The sequence below is a fragment of the Oncorhynchus masou genome, chromosome 21 (genome assembly GCF_036934945.1).
Source record: "Oncorhynchus masou masou isolate Uvic2021 chromosome 21, UVic_Omas_1.1, whole genome shotgun sequence".
NCBI classification, from domain to species: Eukaryota; Metazoa; Chordata; class Actinopteri; order Salmoniformes; family Salmonidae; genus Oncorhynchus; species Oncorhynchus masou.
Window position 1 is genome coordinate 55,277,942 of NC_088232.1, and position 15,808 is coordinate 55,293,749.

Consider the following 15,808-nt stretch of genomic DNA (forward strand, 5'->3'; position numbering starts at 1 on the left):
CAAGGTAGCACGGCCAGTGAACAGGTCAGGGTTCTATAGCCGCAGGCAGAACAGTTGAAACTGGAGCAGCAGCACGACCAGGTGGACTGGAGACAGCAAGGAGTCATCAGGCCAGGTAGTGCTGAGGCATGATCCTCAGGTCCTCCGGGAGAGAGTTGTGAGAGACCGCTGTAGAGCTCATCACAGAGGCAATTTCTCGATGCCAACACGTCTTTCTAGCTAATTTACACGCTGAGGCTTTGTTGTGCTTGGTGACCTCTGACTGTTTTATCCTAACATCGTTGGTGCCAACGTGGATAACAATATTCCTAAACTCTACACTCTGCAGTTTTAGCTTTAGCCAGCACTCTCTTCAGATTAGCCTAAACGTCGGTAGCCCTGCCCCCTGGTACACAGTGTATGATTGCTGGATGATTCGTTTTAAGTCTAATACTGCGGGTAATGGAGTCGCCAATGACTAGGGTTTTCAATTTGTCAGAGCTAATGGTGGGAGGCTTCGGCGGCTCAGACCCAATAACGGGAGAAAGAGAGACCTGAGAAGGCTCAGTCTCCGATTCGTTGCTTAATGGGGAGAACCGGTTGAGTTTGTCGCTCTTCCCCACCAGCCTCCACTGAGAGATAGATACTCTACCACCATCTACCACCCCACTACCCCATCCCCCATCTACCACCACAATACCACCATCTACCACTCCACCACCATCTACCACTCTACCACCATCTACCACCCCACTACCACCATCTACCACCACTCTACCACCATCTACCACCCCACTACCCCATCCCCCATCTACCACCACAATACCACCATCTACCACTCCACCACCATCTACCACTACCACCATCTAACACCCCACTACCACCATCTACCACCACACTACCACCATCTACCACCCCACTACCCCATCCCCCATCTACCACCACTCCACCACCATCTACCACTCCACCACCATCTACCACCCCACTACCCCATCCCCCATCTACCACCCCACTACCACCATCTACCACCCCACTACCCCATCCCCCATCTACCACCACACTACCACCATCTACCACTCCACCACCATCTACCACTCCACCACCATCTACCACCCCACTACCCCATCCCCATCTACCACCACTCTACCACCATCTACCACCCCACTACCCCACCCCCATCTACCACCACACTACCACCATCTACCACTCTACCACCATCTACCACCCCACTACCACCATCTACAACCCCACTACCCCATCCCCCATCTACCACCACACTACCACCATCTACCACTCCACCACCATCTACCACTCTACCACCATCTACCACCCCGCTACCACCATCTACCACTCCACTACCCCATCCCCCATCTACCACCATCTACCACCACACTACCACCATCTACCACTCTACCACCATCTACCACCCCACTACCACACTACCACCATATACCACTCCACTACCACCATCTAACACCCGACTACCCCATCCCCCATCTACCACCACACTACCACCATCTACCACTCCACCACCATCTACCACTCTACCACCATCTACCACCCCACTACCACCATCTACCACCACTCTACCACCATCTACCACCCCACTACCCCATCCCCCATCTACCACCACACTACCACCATCTACCACTCCACCACCATCTACCACCCCACTACCACACTACCACCATATACCACTCCACTACCACCATCTACCACCCCACTACCCCATCCCCCATCTACCACCACACTACCACCATCTACCACTCCACCACCATCTACCACCCCCCCCCACTACCCCATCCCCCATCTACCACCACCACCATCTACCACCATCTACCACTCCACCACCATCTACCACCCCACTACCCCATCCCCCATCCCCATACCACCATCCCCCATCTACCACCATCTACCACCCACTACCACCATCTACCACCCCACTACCCCATCCCCCATCTACCACCCCACTACCACCATCTACCACCCCACTACCCCATCCCCCATCTACCACCATCCACTACCACCATCTACCACCCCACTCCACCACTACCACCATCCCCCCACCACCATCTACCACCATCACCTACCATCTACCACCATCTACCACCCCACTACCCCATCCCCCCCATCTACCACCCCATCTACCACCATCTACCACCATCCCACTCCCCCATCCACCCCATCTACCACCCCACTACCACCATCTACCCCACTCCACCACCACCTACCACCATCTACCACCATCTACCACCACCCACCATCTACCACCACCACTCTACCACCATCTACCACCCCACTACCCCATCCCCCATCTACCACCACACTACCACCATCTACCACTCCACCACTACCACCCACTACCATCCCATCTACCACCATCTACCACCATCTACCACCCCATCCCCCATCTACCACCACACCCCATCCCCATCTACCACCACTACCCCACCATCTCCACCCCATCTACTCTACCACCATCTACCACCCCACTACCACCATCTACCACCCCACTACCCCATCCCCCATCTACCACCACACTACCACCATCTACCACTCCACCACCATCTACCACTCTACCACCATCTACCACCCCACTACCACCATCTACCCCCCACTACCCCATCCCCCATCTACCACCCCACTACCACCATCTACCACCCCACTACCCCATCCCCCCATCTCCCCCATCTACCACCATCTACCACTCCACCACCATCTACCACTCCACTCTACCCCACTCCCCCATCTACCACCCCACTACCCCATCCCCCCATCTACCACCATCTACACTACCCCATCTACCCCATCTACCACCCCACTACCACCATCTACCACCCCACTACCCCATCCCCCATCTACCACCACACTACCACCATCTACCACACCCCACTACCCCATCCCCCATCTACCACCACACTCTACCACCATCTCCCCCCAACACCCACTACCCCATCCCCCATCCCCATCCCCATCTACACCACACTACCACCATCTACCACCCCACTACCCCATCCCCCATCTACCACCACACTACCACCATCTACCACCCCACTACCCCATCCCCCATCTACCACCACACTACCACCATCTACCACTCCACCACCATCTACCACCATCTACCCCCACTACCACCATCTACCACCATCCCCCCCACTACCACCACACTACCACCATCACCATCCACCCACCATCTACCACTCTACCACCATCTACCACCCCACTACCCCATCCCCCATCTACCACCACACTACCACCATCTACCACCCCACTCTACCACCATCCCCCATCTACCACCACAATACCACCATCTACCACCCCACTACCCCATCCCCCCACCATACCACCCCACCACCCACACTACCACCATCTACCACCCCACTACCCCATCCCCCATCTACCACCACAATACCACCATCTACCACCCCACTACCCCATCCCCCATCTACCACCACACTACCACCATCTACCACCCCACTACCCCATCCCCCATCTACCACCACACCACCATACCACCATCTCCCCCACTACCCCCACTACCCCATCCCCCATCCCATCTACCACCATCTACCACCCCACTACCACCATCTACCACCCCACTACCCCATCCCCCATCTACCACCACTACTACCACCATCTACCACCCCACTACCCCACCCCCACCATCTACCACCCCACTCCACCACCATCTACCACCCCACTACCACCATCTACCACCCCACTACCACCATCTACCACTCCACCACTATACTCTACCACCCCACTACCCCATCCCCCATCTACCACCACTCTACCACCATCTACCACCCCACTACCACCATCTACCACCCCACTACCCCATCCCCCATCCCCATCCCCCCATCTACCACCCCTACCACCATCTACCACCCTACACTACCACCATCTACCACCCCACTACCCCATCCCCCATCTACCACCACTCTACCACCATCTACCACTCCACCATCTACCACCCCACTACCACCATCTACACCCCACTACCCCATCCCCCATCTACCACCACACTACCACCATCTACCACTCCACCACCATCTACCACCACCATCTACCACCCCACTACCACCATCTACAACCCCACTACCCCATCCCCATCTACCACCCCACTACCACCATCTACCACTCCACCATCTACCACCCCACTACCACCATACCACCCCACTACCCCATCCCCATCTACCACCACACTCTACCACCATCTACCACTCCCACCATCTACCACCCCATCTACCACCCCACCCCATCCCCATCTACCACCATCTACCACCATCTACCCCACTACCCCATCTACCACTCCCACCATCTACCACCCCACTACCACCATCTACCACCCCACTACCCCATCCCCCATCCCCCATCTACCACCATCTACCACCCCACTACCCCATCCCCCATCTACCACCACACTACCCCATCTACCATCCACACTATCTACCACCCCACCCATCTACCACCCCACTACCCCATCTACCACCCCACTATCCCCCATCTACCACCACACTACCACCATCTACCACCATCTACCACCCTACCACCATCTACATCCCCCCATCTACCACCCCACTACCACCCATCTACCAGCCCACTACCCCATCCCCATCTACCACCACTCTACCACCATCACCACTACCCCATCTACCACCCCACTACCCCATCCCCCATCTACCACCCCTACTACCCTATCTACCACCCACTACCACCATAAACCACTCCATCCACCATCTACCACCCACTACCCCATCCCCCATCTACCACCACACTACCACCATCTACCACCCCACTACCCCATCCCCATCTACCACCCCACTACCACCATCTACCACCCCTTTATCCCCATCTACCATCACACTACCACCATCTACCACCCCACTACCCCATCCCCCATCTACCACCCCACTACCACCATCTACCACCCCATACCCCATCCCCATCTACCACCCACCATCTACCACCCCACTACCCCATCCCCATCTACCACCCCACTACCACCATCTACCACCCCACTACCACCATCTACCACCCCACTACCCCATCCCCCATCTACCACCACACTACCACCATCTACCACTCCACCACCATCTACCACCATCTACCACCCCACTACCACCATCTACCACCCCACTACCCCATCCCCCATCTACCACCACACTACCACCATCTACCACTCCACCACCATCTACCACCATCTACCCCCCACTACCACCATCTACCACCCCACTACCCCATCCCCCATCTACCACCCCACTACCCACCATCTACCACCCCACTACCCCATCCCCCATCTACCACCACACTACCACCATCTACCACCCCACTACCCCATCCCCCATCTACCACCACTCTACCACCATCTACCACTCCACCACCATCTACCACCCCACTACCCCATCCCCCATCTATCACCCTCTACCACACTACCACCATATACCACTCCACTACCACCATCTACAACCCCACTACCCCATCCCCCATCTACCACCACACTACCACCATCTACAACCCCACTACCCCATCCCCCATCTACCACCCCACTACCACCATCTACCACCCCACTACCCCATCCCCCATCTACCACCACACTACCACCATCTACCACTCCACCACCATCTACCACTCTACCACCATCTACCACCCCACTACCACCATCTACAACCCCACTACCCCATCCCCCATCTACCACCACACTACCACCATCTACCACTCTACCACCATCTACCACCCCACTACCACCATCTACCACCCCACTACCCCATCCCCCATCTACCACCACTCTACCACCATCTACCACTCCACCACCATCTACCACCCCACTACCACCATCTACAACCCCACTACCCCATCCCCCATCTACCACCACACTACCAGCATCTACCACTCCACCACCATCTACCACTCTACCACCATCTACCACCCCACTACCACCATCTACAACCCCACTACCCCATCCCCATCTACCACCATCTACCACTCCACCACCATCTACCACTCTACCACCATCTACCACCCCACTACCACCATCTACAACCCCACTACCCCATCCCCCATCTACCACCACACTACCACCATCTACCACTCCACCACCATCTACCACTCTACCACCATCTACCACCCCACTACCACCATCTACCACCCCACTACCCCATCCCCCATCTACCACCACTCTACCACCATCTACCACTCCACCACCATCTACCACTCTACCACCATCTACCACCCCGCTACCACCATCTACAACCCCACTACCCCATCCCCCATCCCCCATCTACCACCATCTACCACCCCACTACCCCATCCCCCATCTACCACCACACTACCACCATCTACCACTCCACCACTATCTACCACCCCACTACCACCATCTACCACCCCACTACCACCATCTACAACCCCACTACCCCATCCCCCATCTACCACCACACTACCACCATCTACCACCCCACTACCCCATCCCCCATCTACCACCACACTACCACCATCTACCACTCCACCACCATCTACCACTCTACCACCATCTACCACCCCACTACCACCATCTACCATCCCACTACCCCATCCCCCATCTACCACCACTCTACCACCATCTACCACTCCACCACCATCTACCACCCCACTACCCCATCCCCCATCTACCACCCTACTACCACCATCTACCACCCCACTACCCCATCCCCCATCTATCACCCTCTACCACACTACCACCATAAACCACTCCACTACCACCATCTAACACCCCACTACCCCATCCCCCATCTACCACCACACTACCACCATCTACCACCCCACTACCCCATCCCCCATCTACCACCACACTACCACCATCTACCACCCCACTACCCCATCCCCCATCTACCATCACACTACCACCATCTACCACCCCACTACCCCATCCCCCATCTACCACCCCACTACCACCATCTACCACCACACTACCACCATCTACCACCCCACTACCCCATCCCCCATCTACCACCCCACTACCACCATCTACCACCCCACTACCACCATCTACCACCCCACTACCCCATCCCCCATCTACCACCACACTACCACCATCTACCACTCCACCACCATCTACCACCATCTACCACCCCACTACCACCATCTACAACCCCACTACCCCATCCCCCATCTACCACCACACTACCACCATCTACCACTCCACCACCATCTACCACTCTACCACCATCTACCACCCCACTACCACCATCTACCACCCCACTACCCCATCCCCCATCTACCACCACACTACCACCATCTACCACCATCTACCACCCCACTACCCCATCCCCCATCTACCACCACACTACCACCATCTACCACTCCACCACCATCTACCACCCCACTACCACCATCTACCACCCCACTACCCCATCCCCCATCTACCACCACACTACCACCATCTACCACTCCACCACCATCTACCACCCCACTACCCCATCCCCCATCTACCACCCCACTACCACCATCTACCACCCCACTACCCCATCCCCATCTACCACCATCTACCATCCCACTACCACCATCTACCACCCCACTACCTCATCCCCCATCTACCACCACTCTACCACCATCTACCACTCCACCACCATCTACCACCCCACTACCCCATCCCCCATCTACCACCACTCTACCACCATCTACCACCCCACTACCCCATCCCCCATCTACCACCCCACTACCCCATCCCCATCTACCACCCCCACTACCCCATCCCCATCTACCACCACTCTACCACCATCTACCACCCCACTCCACCATCTACCACCCCACTACCCCATCCCCCATCTACCACCACTCTACCACCATCTACCACTCCACCACCATCTACCACCCCACTACCCCATCCCCCATCTATCACCCTCTACCACACTACCACCATATACCACCACACTACCACCATCTACAACCCCACTACCCCATCCCCCATCTACCACCCCACTACCACCATCTACCACCCCACTACCCCATCCCCCATCTACTACCACACTACCACCATCTACCACTCCACCACCATCTACCACTCTACCACCATCTACCACCCCACTACCACCATCTACAACCCCACTACCCCATCTACCACCCCACTACCACCATCTACCACCCCACTACCCCATCCCCCATCTACCACCATCTACCAGCCCACTACCACCATCTACCACCCCACTACCCCATCCCCCATCTACCACCACTCTACCACCATCTACCACTCCACCACCATCTACCACCCCACTACCCCATCCCCCATCTACCACCACTCTACCACCATCTACCACCCCACTACCCCATCCCCCATCTACCACCCCACTACCCCATCCCCCATCTACCACCCCACTACCCCATCCCCCATCTACCACCACTCCACCATCTACCACCCCACTACCACCATCTACCACCCCACTACCACATCCCCCATCTACCACCACTCTACCACCATCTACCACTCCACCACCATCTACCACCCCACTACCCCATCCCCCATCTATCACCCTCTACCACACTACCACCATATACCACTCCACTACCACCATCTACAACCCCACTACCCCATCCCCCATCTACCACCACACTACCACCATCTACAACCCCACTACCCCATCCCCCATCTACCACCCCACTACCACCATCTACCACCCCACTACCCCATCCCCCATCTACTACCACACTACCACCATCTACCACTCCACCACCATCTACCACTCTACCACCATCTACCACCCCACTACCACCATCTACAACCCCCACTACCCCATCCCCCATCTACCACCACACTACCACCATCTACCACTCCACCACCATCTACCACTCTACCACCATCTACCACCCCACTACCACCATCTACAACCCCACTACCCCATCCCCCATCTACCACCACACTACCACCATCTACCACTCCACCACCATCTACCACTCTACCACCATCTACCACCCCACTACCACCATCTACAACCCCACTACCCCATCCCCATCTACCACCATCACCACTCCACCACCATCTACCACTCTACCACCATCTACCACCCCACTACCACCATCTACAACCCCACTACCCCATCCCCATCTACCACCACACTACCACCATCTACCACTCCACCATCTACCACTCTACCACCATCTACCACCCCACTACCACCATCTACCACCATCCACTACCCCATCCCCCATCTACCACCATCTACAACTCCACCACCATCTACCACCCCACTACCCCATCCCCCATCTACCACCCCACTACCACCATCTACCACCCCACTACCCCATCCCCCATCTACCACCATCTACCACTCCACCACCATCTACCACCCCCCTACCCCATCCCCCATCTATCACCCACTACCACACTACCACCATATACCACTCCACTACCACCATCTAACACCCCACTACCCCATCCCCATCTACCCCCCACTACCCCATCTACCACCCCACTACCCCATCCCCCATCTACCACCATCTACCACACCACCATCTACCACCCCACTACCCCATCTACCACCCCACTACCCCATCCATCTACCACCATCTACAACTCCACCACTACCACCCCACACCATCTACCACCCCACTACCACCATCTACCACCCCACTCCCCCATCCCCCATCTACCACCCCACTACCCCATCCCCCATCTACCACCACTCTACCACCATCTACCACCCCACTACCACCATCTACCACCCCACTACCCCATCCCCCATCTACCACCACTCTACCACCATCCCACCCCACTACCACCATCTACCACCCCACTACCCCATCTACCACCACTCTACCACCATCTACCACTCCACCACCATCTACCACCCCACTACCCCATCCCCCATCTACCACCCCACTACCACCATCTACCACCCCACTACCCCATCACCCATCTATCACCCTCGACCACACTACCACCATATACCACTCCACTACCACCATCTACAACCCCACTACCCCATCCCCCATCTACCACCACACTACCACCATCTACAACCCCACTACCCCATCCCCCATCTACCACCCTACCACCATCTACCACCATCTACCACCCCACACTACCCCATCCATCTACTACCACTCCACCATCTACCACCCACCACCATCTACCACTCTACCACCATCTACCACCCCACTACCACCATCTACAACCCCACTACCCCATCCCCCATCTACCACCACACTACCACCATCTACCACTCCACCACCATCTACCACTCTACCACCATCTACCACCCCACTACCACCATCTACCACCCCACTACCCAATCCCCCATCTACCACCACTCTACCACCATCTACCACTCCACCACCATCTACCACCCCACTACCACCATCTACAACCCCACTACCCCATCCCCCATCTACCACCACACTACCACCATCTACCACTCCACCACCATCTACCACCTACCACCATCTACCACCCCACTACCACCATCTACAACCCCACTACCCCATCCCCATCTACCACCATCTACCACTCCACCACCATCTACCACTCTACCACCATCTACCACCCCACTACCACCATCTACAACCCCACCATCCCCCCCATCTACCACCACACTGCCACCATCTACCACTCCACCACCATCTACCACTCTACCACCATCTACCACCCCACTACCACCATCTACCACCCCACAACCCCATCCCCCATCTACCACCATCTACCACTCCACCACCATCTACCACCCCACTACCACCATCTACCACCCCACTACCCCATCCCCCATCTACCACCATCTACCACTCCACCACCATCTACCACCCCCCTACCCCATCCCCCATCTATCACCCTCTACCACACTACCACCATATACCACTCCACTACCACCATCTAACACCCCACTACCCCATCCCCCATCTACCACCCCACTACCCCATCTACCCCCCACTACCCCATCCCCCATCTACCACCACTCTACCACCATCTACCACTCCACCACCATCTACCACCCCACTACCCCATCCCCCATCTACCACCCCACTACCACCATCTACCACCCCACTACCCCATCCCCCATCTATCACCTCTACCACACTACCACCATATACCACTCCACTACCACCATCTAACACCCCACTACCCCATCCCCCATCTACCACCACACTACCACCATCTACCACTCCACCACCATCTACCACCCCACTACCCCATCCCCCATCTACCACCACACTACCACCATCCACCACTCCACCACCATCTACCACCACACTACCACCATCTACCACCCCACTACCCCATCCCCCATCTACCACCATATACCACTCCACTACCACCATCTACCACCCCACTACCCCATCCCCCATCTACCACCCCACTACCACCATCTACCACCCCACTACCCCATCCCCATCTACCACCACTCTACCACCATCCACCACTCCACCACCATCTACCACCACACTACCACCATCTACAACCCCACTACCCCATCCCCCATCTACCACCACACTACCACCATCCACCACTCCACCACCATCTACCACCCCACTACCACCATCTACCACCACACTACCACCATCTACCACCCCACTACCCCATCCCCCATCTACCACCCCACTACCACCATCTACCACCCCACTACCCCATCCCACATCTACCACCACTCCACCACCATCTACCACTCTACCACCATCTACCACCCCACTCCCACCATCTACAACCCCACTACCCCATCCCCCATCTACCACCACTCTACCACCATCCACCACCCCACTACCCCATCCCCCATCTACCACCACACTACCACCATCTACCACTCCACCACCATCTACCACTCTACCACCATCTACCACCCCACTACCACCATCTACAACCCCACTACCCCATCCCCCATCTACCACCACACTACCACCATCTACCACTCCACCACCATCTACCACTCTACCACCATCTACCACCCCACTACCACCATCTACAACCCCACTACCCCATCCCCCATCTACCACCACTCTACCACCATCTACCACTCCACCACCATCTACCACCCCACTACCCCATCCCCATCTACCACCCCACTACCACCATCTACCACCCCACTACCCCATCCCCCATCTATCATCCTCTACCACACTACCACCATATACCACTCCACTACCACCATCTAACAACCCACTACCCCATCCCCCATCTACCACCACACTACCACCATTTACCACTCCACCACCATCTACCACCCCACTACCACTATCTACCACTCCACCACTATCTACCACCCCATCCCCCATCTACCACCACCATCTACCACCCCACTACCACCACCATCTACCACCCCACTACCCCATCCCCCCATCTACCACCACACTACCACCATCTACCACCCCACTACCCCATCCCCCATCTACCACCATCTACCACTCCACCACCATCTACCACCCCCCCTACCCCATCCCCCCATCTATCACCCTCTACCACACTACCACCATATACCACTCCACTACCACCATCTAACACCCCACTACCCCATCCCCCATCTACCACCCCACTACCCCATCTACCACCCCACTACCCCATCCCCCATCTACCACCACACTACCACCATCTACCACTCCACCACCATCTACCACCCCACTACCCCATCCCCCATCTACCACCCCACTACCACCATCTACCACCCCACTACCCCATCCCCCATCTATCACCCTCTACCACACTACCACCATATACCACTCCACTACCACCATCTAACACCCCACTACCCCATCCCCATCTACCACCACACTACCACCATCTACCACTCCACCACCATCTACCACCCCACTACCCCATCCCCCATCTACCACCACACTACCACCATCCACCACTCCACCACCATCTACCACCCCACTACCACCATCTACCACCCCACTACCCCATCCCCCATCTACCACCATCTACCACCCCACTACCACCATCTACCACCCCACTACCCCATCCCCCATCTACCACCCCACTACCACCATCTACCACCCCACTACCCCATCCCCCATCTACCACCACTCTACCACCATCCACCACTCCACCACCATCTACCACCACACTACCACCATCTACAACCCCACTACCCCATCCCCCATCTACCACCACTCTACCACCATCCACCACTCCACCACCATCTACCACCCCACTACCACCATCTACCACCACACTACCACCATCTACCACCCCACTACCCCATCCCCCATCTACCACCCCACTACCACCATCTACCACCCCACTACCCCATCCCCCATCTACCACCACTCCACCACCATCTACCACTCTACCACCATCTACCACCCCACTCCCACCATCTACAACCCCACTACCCCATCCCCCATCTACCACCACTCTACCACCATCTACCACCCCACTACCCCATCCACCATCTACCACCACACTACCACCATCTACCACTCTACCACTCTACCACCATCTACCACCACACTACCACCATCTACCACTCTACCACTCTACCACCATCTACCACCCCACTACCCCATCCCCCATCTATCACCCTCTACCACACTACCACCATATACCACCACACTACCACCATCTACAACCCCACTACCCCATCCCCCATCTACCACCCCACTACCACCATCTACCACCCCACTACCCCATCCCCCATCTACTACCACACTACCACCATCTACCACTCCACCACCATCTACCACTCTACCACCATCTACCACCCCACTACCACCATCTACAACCCCACTACCCCATCCCCCATCTACCACCCCACTACCCCATCCCCCATCTACCACCCCACTACCACCATCTACCACCCCACTACCCCATCCCCCATCTACCACCATCTACCATCCCACTACCACCATCTACCACCCCACTACCCCATCCCCCATCTACCACCACTCTACCACCATCTACCACTCCACCACCATCTACCACCCCCACTACCCCATCCCCCATCTACCACCACTCTACCACCATCTACCACCCCACTACCCCATCCCCCATCTACCACCCCACTACCCCATCCCCCATCTACCACCCCACTACCCCATCCCCCATCTACCACCACTCTACCACCATCTACCACCCCACTACCACCATCTACCACCCCACTACCACATCCCCCATCTACCACCACTCTACCACCATCTACCACTCCACCACCATCTACCACCCCACTACCCCATCCCCCATCTATCACCCTCTCTACCACACTACCACCATATACCACTCCACTACCACCATCTACAACCCCACTACCCCATCCCCCATCTACCACCACACTACCACCATCTACAACCCCACTACCCCATCCCCATCTACCACCCCACTACCACCATCTACCACCCCACTACCCCATCCCCCATCTACTACCACACTACCACCATCTACCACTCCACCACCATCTACCACTCTACCACCATCTACCACCCCACTACCACCATCTACAACCCCACTACCCCATCCCCCATCTACCACCACACTACCACCATCTACCACTCCACCACCATCTACCACTCTACCACCATCTACCACCCCACTACCACCATCTACAACCCCACTACCCCATCCCCCATCTACCACCACACTACCACCATCTACCACTCCACCACCATCTACCACTCTACCACCATCTACCACCCCACTACCACCATCTACAACCCCACTACCCCATCCCCCATCTACCACCATCTACCACTCCACCACCATCTACCACTCTACCACCATCTACCACCCCACTACCACCATCTACAACCCCACTACCCCATCCCCCATCTACCACCACACTACCACCATCTACCACTCCACCACCATCTACCACTCTACCACCATCTACCACCCCACTACCACCATCTACCACCCCACTACCCCATCCCCCATCTACCACCATCTACAACTCCACCACCATCTACCACCCCACTACCCCATCCCCCATCTACCACCCCACTACCACCATCTACCACCCCACTACCCCATCCCCCATCTACCACCATCTACCACTCCACCACCATCTACCACCCCCCTACCCCATCCCCCATCTATCACCCTCTACCACACTACCACCATATACCACTCCACTACCACCATCTAACACCCCACTACCCCATCCCCCATCTACCACCCCACTACCCCATCTACCACCCCACTACCCCATCCCCCATCTACCACCATCTACCACTCCACCACCATCTACCACCCCACTACCCCATCTACCACCCCACTACCCCATCCCCCATCTACCACCATCTACAACTCCACCACCATCTACCACCCCACTACCCCATCCCCCATCTACCACCCCACTACCACCATCTACCACCCCACTACCCCATCCCCCATCTACCACCCCACTACCCCATCCCCCATCTACCACCACTCTACCACCATCTACCACCCCACTACCACCATCTACCACTCCACCACCATCTACCACTCTACCACCATCTACCACCCCACTACCACCATCTACCACCCCACTACCCAATCCCCCATCTACCACCACTCTACCACCATCTACCACTCCACCACCATCTACCACCCCACTACCACCATCTACAACCCCACGACCCCATCCCCCCATCTACCACCACACTACCACCATCTACCACTCCACCACCATCTACCACTCTACCACCATCTACCACCCCACTACCACCATCTACAACCCCACTACCCCATCCCCCATCTACCACCATCTACCACTCCACCACCATCTACCACTCTACCACCATCTACCACCCCACTACCACCATCTACAACCCCACTACCCCATCCCCCATCTACCACCACACTGCCACCATCTACCACTCCACCACCATCTACCACTCTACCACCATCTACCACCCCACTACCACCATCTACCACCCCACTACCCCATCCCCCATC

At 56.7% G+C, this 15,808-nt stretch overlaps 1 protein-coding gene across 3 annotated transcripts in view; it reads left to right on the forward strand.

Annotated features, from left to right (window-relative positions):
* The window catches only part of rab11fip5a (RAB11 family interacting protein 5a (class I)), a 98,379-nt gene that overhangs the window by 48,409 nt on the left and 34,162 nt on the right, over positions 1–15,808 (forward strand). The gene's annotated exons all lie outside the window — the stretch shown is intronic.